Source organism: Callorhinus ursinus, unplaced genomic scaffold, assembly GCF_003265705.2.
Source record: "Callorhinus ursinus isolate GAN/ISIS: 27379988/994484 unplaced genomic scaffold, GSC_fseal_2.0 scaffold23, whole genome shotgun sequence".
Classification (NCBI taxonomy): domain Eukaryota; kingdom Metazoa; phylum Chordata; class Mammalia; order Carnivora; family Otariidae; genus Callorhinus; species Callorhinus ursinus.
The window spans coordinates 24,800,094-24,815,170 of NW_027397085.1; the positions used below are offsets into that span (position 1 = coordinate 24,800,094).

General features: G+C 38.8%; 1 non-coding gene across 1 annotated transcript; it reads left to right on the forward strand.

The window, feature by feature from the left end:
* Positions 1-438: 438 nt before the first annotated feature.
* Positions 439-545, forward strand: LOC112809015 (U6 spliceosomal RNA). The gene has a single exon (XR_003204492.1). It is a non-coding gene; the product is annotated as a U6 spliceosomal RNA (small nuclear RNA).
* Positions 546-15,077: the final 14,532 nt, after the last annotated feature.

A 15,077-nucleotide genomic window follows, 5' to 3' on the forward strand; every position in this document is an offset into this window, starting at 1 on the left:
ATTCATCCAGTGATAAACCCGGAAGAGTCTGTCCATTGCCTGCTCCCAAGATACCCAGTGCTTCCTTAGCCCCCATCTTCCTGAGAACTGGTTATTTGGCTTTTCCTTCAGTTTGCTGTGTCATCTCAGATCCATCCAATAAATGTATTTCTTTGCCTAGTTTGTTCATTTGGTTTTGGTTGCTTGCAAATAACCTGAATTGATAAAACATTCAGTGGGCAGTCCTACTGATCCAACTCCACTTAACTGCTTAAGCAAATGGGTTAACCACTGCCTCAGCATGCTGATGACTAATATCCAGGATGCCTCAGTCTAATACATCCATGCGCTCCATTTGAGTTTTGTACTTACCGAACATTGTTGTTTGTTCCTAAATTTGTTCATGCCAATTACAAATACAGTTGCAATTTCATAATGTAATTAAATATTAAAGAATGAGTGCTTGCTTCGGCAGCATATATACTAAAATTGGAGCGATACAGAGAAGATTAGCATGGCCCCTGTGCAAGGATAGCTCACAAATTCATGAAGCATCCCATATTTTTCCCAAAACCATAACATACCTAGGAATAACAAAGAAGTAAAAGATCTGTACTCTGAAAACTATTAAACACTGATGAAAGAAATTGAAGATGACTCAAAGAAATGGAAAGCAATTCCATTGTCATGGATTAGAAGAACAGATATGGATAAAATGTCTACATTACCCAAAGCAATCTACACATTTAAAGCAACCCCTATCAAAATACCAACGGCATTTTTTACAGAACTAGAACAAACTATCCTAAAATTTCTATGGAACCACAAAAGACTCTGAATAGCCAAAGCAACCTTAAAAAAGAAAAGCAAAGCTGGAGGCATCACAATTCCAGACTTCAAGTTATATTACAAAGCTGTAGTAATCAAAATAGTATGCTACTGACAGAAAAATAGACACATAGATCAATAGAACAGACAAGAAAACCCAGAAATGAACCCACAACTATATGGTCAATTAATATTAAACAGAGTAGGGAAGAATATCCAATGGAAAAATAAAAAAACACTTCAACAAATGGTGCTGGGAAAACTGGACAGCAACATGCAAAAGAAAGAAACTGGACCACTTTCTTTCACCATACAAAAAATAAATTCAAAATGGATTGAAGACCTAAATGAGAGACAGGAAACCATCAAAATACTAGAAGAGAGCATAGGCAATAATTTCTCTAACATCAGCCATAACGACATTTTTCTAGATAATGTCTCCTGAGACAAGGGAAACAAAATCAAAAATAAACTACTGGGACTACATCAGAATAAAAAGCTCCTGCACAGCAAAGGAAACAATCAACAAAAACTAAAAGACAGCCTACAGAATGGGAGAAGATATTTGCAAATGCCATATCTGATAGAGGGTTATTATCCAAAATCTATAAGGAACTTATACAACTCAAAACCCAAAAACACAAATAATCCAGTTTAAAGAAATGGGCAGAAGACATGAATAGACATTTTTCCAAAGAAGACATCCAGATGGCCAACAAACACATGAAAAGATGCTCAACATTATTCATAATCGGGGCAATAAATGCAAATCAAAACTACAATGAGATATCACCTCATACCAGTCAGAATGGCTAAAATTAACAACACAGGAAATGATAGGTGTTGGTGAGGATGAAGAGAAAGGGAAACCCTCCTACACTGTTGCAAACTGGGACAGCCACTCTGGAGAACAGTATGGAGGTTCTTCAAAAAGTTAAAAATAGAACTACCCTGTGATCCAGCAATTACACTACTAGGTATTTACCCAAAGGATACAAAAATACTAACTCAAAGGGATAGATGTGCCCCCAATGTTTATGGCAGCATTATCAACAACAGCCAAATTATGGGAAGAGCCCAAATGTCCATCGACAGATGAGTAGATAAAGAAGATGTGGGGTGTGTGTGTGTGTGTGTGTGTGTGTGTGTGTGTGTGTGTGTGTACATACAGTGGTATATTACTCAGCTTTAAAAAAGAATGAAATCTTGTCATGTGCAATGACATGGATGGATTTAGAGAGTATTATGCTAAGCAAAATATGTCAGTCAGAGAAAGACAAATACCATATGATTTCACTCAGATATAAAATTTAAGAAGCAAAACAAATGATCATGGGGGGAAAAAAGAGAGGCAAACCAAGAAGCAGACTCTTAACTATAGAGAACAAACTGATGGTGACCGGAAATAGGTGGGGGGGGGGGGGGTTGGATAGGTGATGGGGTTTAAGGAGGGCACTTGTGATGAGCACTGGGTGTTGTATGCAAGTGTTGAATCACTTACATTGTATACCTAAAACTAATATTACACTGTATGTTAACTAATTTAAATAAAAATTAAATTTTTTAATTTAAATAAAAACTAAAATATGTATATATATTAACTAATGAACTGTGAAGGCAAAAATAGTGTTTATTCTTGTGAAAGAAAAAGTTGACTTCTCTGGAGTCTTGATAAAGGGAAGCAACTAGAAAATGTGGTGAGTAAGTTAGGTGTGTATGAGAGGCAATCAGAAAATGGCGCAAAATTATAAAACTCTAGAAGAATTTTATAAGTCACATTGCTTCTCAAAGTTTTTTAAGTTCTTGTGCCCCTTTAAATAAATCAAAACTGAAAATCATGGAGAGTTCCTAACAGGTGACTGCAATCAGCGGACTCAAAACCAAAGAGAAGGTTTTGGCCGGTGAAAAATTGGGAAATAAATGAACATTTATATGTGTTAAAATCCTTAAGGCATGTATTATTCATTATGATTTCCTGGTTTAACTATATTTTTTAACTTAATTAAACAATCAAACTGAATAGGAGGTTTTATGTACAGAAATGCAGAGAAAAACTCATACTACTCTTGCACCTGCCCAAGTGTTTGTCCTCAGTGGTGCTGGCCTGTCTTGAATTTGGGGACTCTTCCCACAACTCTGCCTCTGAAACGATAACAGCTGCAGAATATCTGAGGAACTGCCTCATTCACGTCTTTTTCCCGATGGGAATACCGAGGCACAGAGAGGGGGAGTGACTGTGCTGAGTCATTCAGTGGTTGACGGCAGAGCTGAGACAATGACCCAGGTCTCCTCAATGTGCATGAGCTCAGCCTGCAGCACAGGAGTTTGGTCCAAAGGATTTTATCCATGTATTTATTCCTCTGTGGACACAGCTTTAATACGAAAAGGAATTATTACACCAAGACAATGTGAAATAAATTATCGGGTCATTTTAGAAATATTATCCACTCAAAAAAATATGAAGCTCATTATTCAGGAGTGAAGGAAATGGGAATGAATTAGTCTGGGAACCCTGAATAAATCACAGTTAACTCATTTGCAAGCCTCTTAACCCTGAATACCGATGACGGGGCCATGCTGCTCCTGGTCTGCTTTCTCCTCTGTCACCCGGGTTCCCACATAGCCAGCTCAGTTACCTGATGCAACTTCATAAACAAAGCAAGAAAGCTCCATTTTACAGTCAGGGGCCAGGCTAGCAAGATCATTTTTTTTTTAAATTATCCTGGAAATCTATCCTTTTCACTGAAGTGATTGTGAGCACGAAGGGTAATGGTCAATTAGGACAAAAAAGTAGGATCAGCTGATGTAAATTTTACTGACTGATTTTTTTACGCCCTCGGATTGATCGTGTTTCGGCAGGACTGACAAGTCTGAACGATGTTTTTGTGTTGGGTTGTCAAGGACTAAATTTCTTATACACCTATTCTGGCACCATGTTGGCCTCTAACAGGGTCAACACTTCCCTCCAATCTTTCCCTCTCCACCTCCCGTTTCCTCCTCCTCCTCTTCCACCTCCTCCTCCTCCTCGTTCCATGAGGATGGTTGCCATGTTCCATTTTACTCCCTTCTCAAAGGAAGGACAGTGCTGCACAAAACCAAAGACGTGACTAGGACAGACTGCCAGAATTAAGCTGGGAGAGTGTCTGCGTATTTGCTGGGTTTTATTTCCTGGGAGCTTCCAGCAATCTAGATCAGATAAGAGTTATAAAGTCAAATACCACAGAGCTGGGCAACTAATACATGCAGTGAGGTAGACGAACCAGGCTGGGGGGCTCTGGGTACACGCAAGAGTCCATGACTCATCAAAAGGGCAACCATGAGGCAGCTCTAGCCTCCTGGAGGAAACTGGGCCCAGTTAGCCATATCTGCCAGCTTTTTAAGAATGCTAGAAATCTAATTATTTCATGTAAAAAAAAAATCTCTTGATTTTAAAATTAATTATAATTTTAAATACTGTTGAAGCCAAATAAAATATATCTTTGGACCAGTCAGAGTCCATGGGCTACCAGTGGGTGACCCCTGACTTCCCCAGGGCTCCGCTCCCTTGCTGCTGGGTGTCCTCCCAACTAGCCAACTCCAAATGGACATGGTAAAACTTAGGAATAGGGCCTTGAGTTTTAGAGAAAAAGGTGAAGCTTCAGCCTCCTTAGTTCTAGACTTGAACCTGTCTAGGCTCAGTAAAAAGAATCCAGCCTGTGACCTGGCCTAGCTCCATCAAGTTTAACGTTAGGACTTGGGGCCAAAATCTCAGCACAATTGAAAGTATCAGTTTTCCAGGCTAATGTTCTCATTCTCTTGATGAATTTCTCCCACGGTTCTCAGGGACAGTGATGTGTGGCAGGAATCCGTGGTTCACAACCCCATGTCCTGGCCATCTTTCTTTTTTTTAATTGTCTGTGGGTAATCCTGTTATATTGCCCCTTCCAAAAGCTTCCTTTGTATGTGTTTGGATGAGGGGAGTAGGCAGAAGATGAGGCTCAGTATATCATAATAATCTACATGAATCAAATTAACTGTATTGTCCATTTCATTGACTCTGCATAGACACCGGGAACATAAGAAGACCCCACTGTTTCTCACTATTAAAGTTGCAGTAGTTTTATTTACGAAAATATTTATTTTCCACCTATAATATTCAGGATCAAGAATTCCCGTAAGTAATTAGAATTCAGTAGGGCTGTTTGTTTATTATAGAGAAATCAAAATATATTACATAGCTTTTTGTTTACAAAGACTTCTTCATGTAATTAAAGAATATCATATTTTGGCATTTGGTTTTCCTTATTATCTCAGTGCTTTGTTAATAAGTTTTTAATTGAAAATCATCTCAATAAATGTAACTATAGTGTGTTAACTGAACCCACCAAATATTCTGATACTCATCATTAATAGTGTGAAAAGTCAAAGGCTCTATTGTGTTACCTAATGAGCACTTATCATGTGGACTTCTATATATCAATAAGGAGAAGAGATGAATTGACCCATTTTTTTCTGGAAAGTACCCAAAAACCGCACCATCAGGAAGAATCTTTGGGCAATCTGAGTTACCTTTATAAAATAAGTGTTAGTCAAGTTCCCACTGTTCTCTGGACCTGTTTCCTTTGCAGTGGAATGGCAGGAGTTAGACACGCTCTTCTCTAAAGGACTCTTTGAGCCCTGATGGGGTGAAGAGGCTGGACTCTGGCCTCCAGTGCTGGGTTTGAGTCCTTGCTCTACACTCACTCCCTGAGTGACCTGGGGTAAGTCCTTCTGGAGACACCGATTTTCTCATCTGTTAAATAGGAATGACAATATTACCAATCTCACAGTGATTATAGGAATTAAATGGGATAACACATGCACTCAGAACTGCACTTGGTATGTAATAAACACCAACAAAGGGTAATTAGTAATATTCCAGCACTAAAGTAAATAGAGTTCTTTCCGAGGAGGCCGCTGGCCCACTGAGAAGGAGCCCTGGCTTCTTATCCCAGCTCTGCAGTTAGCCAACTGTGACCATGAGGAGATGGGTCTTAGGAGCTCCTTGATTTTGTATCTGTAATGAGGAGGATGGGCTGGCATTGTTGGTTCTCAACCACAACTAATTTATAATTTTCCAGAGGGGAGATTTGAGTGCTCCCGGGAATGGCAGAGTATATATTTCTATTAAGGTTAACTAGCCTGACCGCTAGGATGTGGACTAAAATAAACAGATCTATTACATTGTCTAGGATGGAGTATTTTAGTCAATGACAGACAATATAGCACCTTCTGTACTTCTGTAGAGGGACACAGTCTCCTAGACAGGAAAAGTGTGAGTGAAACATTTAGACCTCTCTCCCTGCTCCCTTCCTCCTTCTCCTCTCCTCCCTGACCAGTTGGCTTAGTTGGGGAGCAGGGCCTGGGCCTGGGGCTCAGCTTTCTCTCTGTGGGAGCAGCCTCATCTCGGTACCCATGTGCTGAGTGCAGTAAATACCATGGGGTCTATTTGAATTCCTTAGAAGGAAAAGGCTCAAGATCGGTATGGCTTGTTGATACTGCAGTGCAATTCCCCAGCCAGGCCTGACCACAAGGATCCAACATTTTCAAGGACCCATAAACAGATTTTACTGGTTAAAAGGTGTGAGTCTTTGGACTCCAGCTGCCCAACCACTGCCTTCGGAGCCAACCCTCCATGGTTGAAGACTTTTTCCTTGAAATGTGACTGCCTCCACAGTTCCACCCTGCCTCAAGCTAAAAGGTTCTCTGTTCCAGCTCTGAAATCCTCAGGCACTATCCATCTTGTTCTTGTTTAAACATTCTAGCCCAGAAATAACTTGCAGGATGAAAGGGGGCGTTATGTCAGCTCTGCCTTGGCTCTTTCGCCAGGGCACATGTATTTTTCTATGTGTTCTTTCTCAGCGGTCCCTATACAGCACTAATCAGGAACAAGTTCACTCCTTCTTGATTTCACATGAGCTGTTTGAACTTCCCCAGAGTATTCCAGCAGCTGAAGTGATTGTACACATAATAGCCAGAGCATTTCTATCTTCCTACTGGCCCTTGTAATCGAGCCACAAGAGATTTGGAATTCCCTAGTAAGGAACCTATTAAGCTATCTGGACAATAAATATAAAACCAGTATTTGTTTCCCTATAAGACAAATTAATGGCATATAATAACCATATATGCCTACCATATTATATATTATAATGTATATTACATAATATATAATAACCATATATGTATAATACATGTGTAATACACACATATATATAATATATATGTGGAGATATATATATATATATAATAGCCATCCATGTCTGATAACCAGTGCGATGCATTTATGGGGGATAGTGCAGTGGGCTGTATGGAACTGAGCTTCCTTCTGATTCATGTATCTGATAGTAATGAAGATATATATCTCAGAAACTACAGCTGATGGGCTCTGCCGGCTCTCCATTGATTCCATAAATGGTTTCTTTTCCAGATTGTAAGAGGACCTGATAAGCCATTTCCTCTAATCACCACGGCACTTTAGGCAGAGCTGGGCCAGTTCTCATATTGATCCTCTCTTCAATTCCAGCCCTCACTCCAGCCCTAGGCAAGGCAGAATTTCCTTCCAAACACTTCACAACACTGCAGATAATTCCAGTGAGGTCCAAAGAAGTGCAATTCTTCTCCTGGATTTTATTTTTCATAATACTCAGGCTCTTGATTTTAGTTATGGAAAAGGATGATTATTAAATATGGAGAGTTGGAGGAGCAACAGGTGTAGAACTCCAATATTGTGGTGTTTGAAAATAAGGAGCTCACAATTTACTTTTCAGAGGATTGTACACTCCTGAGAATAACAGCTAAAGGTGCAGAGAGATAAAGAGGAATACTGTCTGAGTGCAGAAATGTCTTGTTTGAGTTGTTTTATATTTAGATAGTATTCTAACGTCCTAAAATATTAAAAAAATAATAAATCAGTGCAGATGAATCGTAATGCTAAAATAGTTTCTCCCCCTGAAACTGGATTGATATTGCCTTTTAAGGGTACTTACCAAGGGTGTAGCTCAGCAGAATGCTGCCAGAATAACTTTGTCCTGATGGAATCAGTGTCTAACCCAACAGCTTCCAAGGTACAGAGGGAAAAGGGAAGCCCCTCTCATCTGCAGGTGCTCTGGTTCCCAAGGGACTTAGTTATAGGAGACCAGTGACCTAGAAGGTAAATGTCTGGGATATTTTTAACGACAAAAACAACTCATATTTACAAAGAATCATACAACAAATACTGATGTACTCTCCACTCAAAATGAACAATATTTTGCAATAGTTACTTCAAGATCTTTTTTATTTAAAGAAATAAACACACACATTATAGAGAACATTGAGAGCCCTCCTGTTCTCATCCTCAAGCATGTTTACCTCTCTCCAAACCCAGAAGAAACTCTTATTGTAAGTATAGAGTATGTCTAATCCATGTTTTTAAACTTTTACTGTGAGCGTGTATGTCTACATATATCCATAAGTGCTGTAGAGCATTACCATGCTCGCCATTTTTAATTTAAATAAACGGTATAAAAATGTAACTTGCTTTTTCTCACGCAACAGTTTTTAAGATCTGTCCATATTGATGTATGAAGATATTCCTCATTTATTTTAGCTGTTGCACACCATTCCATGGTATCAATATATCACAATTTATTAAACCCTATTCTCTTACAGATGAATATTTGAGTTGTTTCCAATTTTTTTTTATTTAAAACAATGCTGTAAAGAACATTCTTTGGCATTTCTCCCTGATGCACATGTATAAAGGTTTCACTAGGATATAAACCCAGAAATGGGACTGAGGGTGTTAGGCTATGGGCATTTCAAACTATGCTTCATATCACCAAAGCACTTCGCAAGGTGATTACACCAACTGGCACGTCAGTGATGATGAGTTCCTTTTTCCCACCTGAACTTGATATTGGAGAATTTCTTAAATTCTGCTCATTTTATGGTTATGGAATGGTTCATCTGGTTTTATGGATCATCTGGTTGTTTTAATTTATATTCCTCTGAATACTAGTAAGGTTGAGCATCTCTTCATATGCTTCTTAGCCACTTGGATTTCTTCATGAAATCTCTGCTTATATCTTCTGCCTATAATTCTGTATGGTTGTTTGTCTTTTTTTAATTGATCTGTAGTAGTTCTTTACCTAGGCTGCTTACTAATCCTTTTTTTTTTTTCACATACACTACATCTCAAAGGCTCCACTGTTCCTTGACAATTAATTAAGAGTTGGAGATTCACCCACTCAGGAGATTTCTGGACCATTAAAGAGTAATCTAAATAATTTATAGAATAGTGATTTTTAAGAGACCTCTTGGTCTGGGCATGGGGTACTCAGGAGGATCAATAAGGTGAGGGGGCAACCTCGAGGTTTGATGAAAAGGCTGTGGGAGACAATTCTGTCTTGATCTTCAAGAGTACACCATTATGACCTAAGTAGAAGAGGTTTCTCAGAACAGAATTTTAATGCTGTCACCATTCCAAGCATTTCTAAGCTATGCTCTGAGAATTGCTCAAGCTTTGTCAACAGACGCTGATAATCTCTTGTCAATATTTACATTGGTAGCTTTTCCTTTAAGGGAAGGAGGCTACTCAAAGACAAATAACAATGACTACTGTAAATTCTATTCCACCTGAAATTTGCTGCTGCAGAGTGAGAGTGTGGGATTTCCCTAAGCAATGCCATCATTGTAGTTGTTGGACTTTTTATCAGAAGTGTCACTTATGAAAGTTACATCACGAGGACATTTCCATGGTCTTTCTACTTAAAATTACAGAAAAACCATTGAACAAAAATTAGATTTAATAAGTATCTATGAAGGCAATTGACAGAATCCACCCACACTCCTAACTAGAGGAGGAGAGGATCTTCTGAGGCAAAGGTGGGAAGAAGACCTAGGGAACTCACCATTAGGAACCGCTCTGCCACCGTGGATGAAAAGCTTCCAAAGCAGGTCTTTTGCGGGGGGGGGGGGGGGGTGTTTAAGAGTAATTTTGACCTCATTAAAGGAAAAACTCAGAGTGGCTGGAATCTCCTTAATGTGATGGAGCCCTTCCAAGACTCTGGACAGCAATAAAGAGGCCAGATGCAAACACATCGAGTACAGGGCATGAAAACTGGGCAAACCCATAAAAACAGAGAGAGAAAGGTGACTCCTGGTTCTACCTCCTCTTGAAAAACAGGGAAGAAATGGTTCAGAAATAAACTGGTTCTTCTGGACCCGCCCACAACCCTAAATCTTTCCCCATTCCCAGAGAGCTGGGGGAATCATTGAACTAACCATGGAAACTTACACCAGCTGGGCCTCTAACTTAAGCATTGCAGGAATATACCAACATGGTCTACGTGTATGAGGAGAACCCACACAACCTGCACACTTGTTTTAGATCTAGTATGAGGCCTAATTCAATCTCTCATGTTCAACGGTGGATAAACAATGCAGAATCTATAAAAACATTCTGAAAAAAATACAGATACCATTGTAATCAACAAATAGAGAAAGAGCATCCATTTGAAAAAGAAATACTACATTAAAAAAATAAAGTTCAGATAATGTCTGCTTTGTGCTCACAATAAAATTTGATAAAACTTAGCCTCCGAGATAAAGAATGACGATTACATGAGGGGCTCAGACTGAAAAGTAAAGGGAATGAGACAGGGGAAAAAAATATGAAGAAACTAACATTACTACAACTAAAACTTTTAACTAAATGATTGTCAATAAAGAGTGGGATCACAGCTGTAGAAAACTGAATTGGTCAGGTAAAGGAAAAGATTGAATCACTCTCCTGGGTTGAAAAGACAGATGAAAATGAGGGAGAAACACTGAAATTGAAATAATAGTTAGACATTGTAGAAAAATACTTTTCCTGAGCTGAAGATCTGAATCTGCAGGTCAAAGGTGTTTATCATGTAGCAAGCAAAATTGGTAAAATGAGATTGGCACTAATGTGTATCTTGGTTACATAACTGAATTTCAAAAGTAAAGACAGCTTCCTACAAAGAGGCAGAGACTTAGGTGCTATGGTGGGGTGAAGGGTTACTTGGAAAAAAAATCAATTTGCCCTCAGAGATCTTCTACACAACATTAAAAGTCAAATAATAAGAAAAAAATAAAAATTTAAGAGAATATAATAAATCAAATTAATAATAAAACAATAAGCTTCTGGAGGCAAAAGTTGTCAGGACCAAATGAATCAAAACAAAGAATTACTAAGTTATTTAACAAAAACTTAATTAGGAAGATTAATGCCATTTCAATATAGAATTGTTCATAAAAATTTAATAATTGTTGAAAAGGGAAATGCATAATATTACAAAAATAATAATTTGTAATCGTACGTGCTTGTCTCAAAAGTCCCAAAATATACATGGTATAGAAGAAAGACATTGGGGCCGTTAGAAAAATACATGGATTTCTGCATTTGTGTGAGGGAATACATGGTTTCATTCATAATATTGACAGCCACACTTTTTTTTTAATTTATGGATAACAACTAGGAAAATTTAAATCAAAATTTATGCCATTCATGCAAATCAATCAATGTGAGATGTTGTGTCAATAAGAGAAAGGATAAAAATCATATGATCATTTAAATAGAGGCAAAAAAATCAAAGTACAACATGCATTCGTGATAAAAACCCTCAATAAAGTAGAACTAGAGGGAACATAACTCGACAGAATCAAGGCCATATATGAAAAACCCACAGCAGGCGTCATACTTAATGGGAAAAAACTAAGAGTTTTCCCCTAAGGTCAGGAACAAGACAGGGATGTTCAGTCTCACAACTTTTATTCAATATAGTACTGGACGTCTATAGCAATCAGACAGCAAAAGGAGAAAAAAAGGCAAAGAAGGAAAGAAGGAAAACTTGATGATAGTGTTGCTGAAAATTGTAACAGATTTATTTATAACAACTATACAGATAGAATGGATTTTCATTTTTAGTTAATTTCTAATTTAATGTTTTGCTATTTCAATAAGCATATCTTTGACCTAAGAACTCATTGATTCTAAGTTATTATTGGCTGCCTGAATATGTCAGCCATGTGTAACCATTACTTTTCCTCCTTATACTTTATAATTTTATATAATAACAGCCATCTGTAAACTTAGAGCCTTATGGAAGTTAATGAATAATTATCCTTTACATTATAACTATAAATCTGCTAATCATTAATATACTTGGTAGTCATTATCTCTTATTATGGACATTAACCCAGTTTAACAAAGATCTTGAGTGTCAAATAGGGTCAGGTTGCTTCTATACTTCAAAGGGTGGTAAGTGTGAAGAGGAGGGGGCCAAGGTTTGGAGCCATGCCTAGTTCCTGGCACATAGTAGAAGATAAACACTAGTTGAATGGCTGAGATTAGTGTTTATCGAGTGTCGACCGTGTGCCAAACAGTGCTAGGTACTTTACATCATTGTCACATCTAATTTCCCCCAGTCCTTGTATGTGTGTATTGCTATTCTCATTTTTCTAAGAAGGAAGTAAAGGTTTGGAGAAATTAACATACTTTCCTGCAGCTTGGCTGCATTGCTAAAATTTGAATCCAGATTTTTCTGGCCTTAAATCACAGCTCTTTCCACCACACTTCTGATATCTAAACATATGTATCACTGAAAGTTACTTACAAACTATGTGTTAGGAGTTTGAACCATTCCAGCCACCTCATTCAATAGTGAGCAACAATTCAATGATTTACAGTTCAGTCATTTTCTTTAAAGTGAAATCATTTTTGGTGAAAAATGATGCAAGTTTATATTGCATTGGAGTTGGCATCAATATCATTTTGAGAAAACCATTAACAGAATCCTAGAAACTGAGGGTCTGAAGGGACTTCAGATTTTATTTAGGCTAATCATAGTGGGAAACGTATATCCTTTGCTCTGATTGGGATCTTGAATATATCAAATTAGAAATTCTTGAGGCATACTCTGTGCTGAGAAAGAGAAGTGGTGGCTGAGTGAGTTGCCAGGGAATCAATGGCAAGTAAGGCAGACAAATTGAGTGAGAAACTGAGAAGTAAATTCAAGGGCTTCAGTGTCTATCTCCAGGCCTGAAGACCAAAAGAAATAAATATTCCACTGGTGCTTGACTTGATGATATTTGAGGTCCCTTTGGACCATGAAATTCTGTGATGAGACCAAAGGCCTTTTCAGAGTGATGATAATGATGTTGTTGATGAGAAAACCCAACATAAAACTCCATGAATCTGAGGGGGTGGGAGAAGGGATGTTTAAAATCTTCACATTGGTTGTGTGTATTCAATGGGGACGTCTGTGATTTGGCAGAGCCTAGGGTATATTTGTTTTTTTTTTAATTTAATTTTATTTTACTATGTTATGTTAGTCACCATACATTACATCATTAGTTTTTGATGCGGTGATCCATGATTCATTGTTTGCGTATAACACCCAGTGTTCCACGCAGTACGTGCCCTCCTTAATACCCATCGCCGGGCTAACCCATCCCCCCCTCCCCTCTAAAACCCTGTTTGTTTCCCAGGGTCCATAGTCTCTCATGGTTCGTCTCCCCCTCCGATTTCCCCCCCTTCATTTTTCCCTTCCTTCTCCTAATGTCCTCCATGCTGTTCCTTATGTTCCACAAATAAGTGAAACCATATGATAATTGACTTTCTCTGCTTGACTTATTTCACTTAGCAGAATCTCCTCCAGTCCCATCCATGTTGATGCAGAAGTTGGGTATTCATCCTTTCTGATGGCTGAGGAATATCCCATTGTATATATGGACCACATCTTCTTTATCCATTCATCTGCTGAAGGGCATCTCGGCTCTTTCCAGTTTGGCTATCGCGGACGTTGCTGCTATGAATATTGGGGTGCATGTGCCCCTTCTTTTCACTACATCTGTGTCTTCGGGGTATATTTGGATCCAATTGAATTTGGGTGACTGTAGTAAGCTAAAGAGTGGCCTCCCAAATATGTGTGTCCTAATCCCCAGAACCTGTAGATGTTACTCTATGTCATCAAAGGGATTTCGCATGTGTGAATAAACTAAGGATGTTGAGATGGAGAGATTATCCTGGATCATCCTGGTGGGTCTGATGTCAACACAACAGTCCTTATAAGGACACTGGAGGAGTCAGAGTCAGAGGAGAAGACGATGTGAGGTTGGAAGCAGACAGTGGAGTGATATGCTCTGAAGATGGATGAAGGGGGTCACAAACCAGGGAATATGGCAGCTACTAGAAGCTAGCAAAGACAAGGAAATAGATTCTCCTCGCAAAGCCTCCGGAAGGAGCAAGCCTTGCATATACCTTGACATTAGCCCAGTGAAACTGATTTTGGATTTCTAACCTCCAGACCTATAAGACATTAAATCATCAGTGTTTTAAGCCACTAAGTTTGTGGTACTTTGTTACAGCAGCAGTAGAAACCTAATGCAGTGACTCACTAGCCAGAACTGAAGTCATCGCCTGACCACTTTTTCCTCAGGATAACCCTTCAAAGAGAAGTGAGTTTTAAAAAGACAAGTCATACCATTAACATGAAGCCCTTTTATCTGCAGAATTTATGTTAGGAATAAGGAGCAGAAATCTCTTTCCTGACACTTCCCAGCATCATGGTTGGCTCCAGGCTGTCTATAGCCTGTGGGGACAATAGGGCCGGTCTTTGAAGCTAAGCTCTCCCCTGGAATCTAAATTCACATTTTGACTGCCTCCTTGCTATTTCGTCTTGACTGTCCTACCATAACCCAGGGTCAACAAACCAACCCAATCTCATCATCTTCCTAGGGAAGTACACAGTCAGTGTCCTGTGATTATTTCTGATCCTGTGGAATCTTATAAAAGTCATCCCTCTGTCCCCTGGTACTCCTTACTTCCTGTTTGATTAAGAGCATACCATCATCCAGACCCAAAATGTTGTGTCGCCTTTGGCAACTCCTTCTGGGCTCCTCTCATTTAATTAATTACTAAGCACTGTAATATCAGTCCCCTACTTTCTACTCCCACTGTTTTGTTCAAGTTAGAATCCCAGTAGCCTTCCTGCAAAGACAATGGTCTCCTAATGATTTTGGATTTCATTCGCCAGTGCTTGAATCTATCTTCCCAGATAAATATTCATAAAGGAATATCCTTTCTAATCAAGTCATTCACTGCTTTCCTTTGCCCATTATTGCAAATGAAAAGCTTTTCAAGTTCTCTTGCCACTGCCCATTTTATTCCCCCCCCCTTGCCCTTTAAAGATTCCTCTATCCTTACTCTACCTTCTAATCAAGGATATTTGCTATTCTCCAAC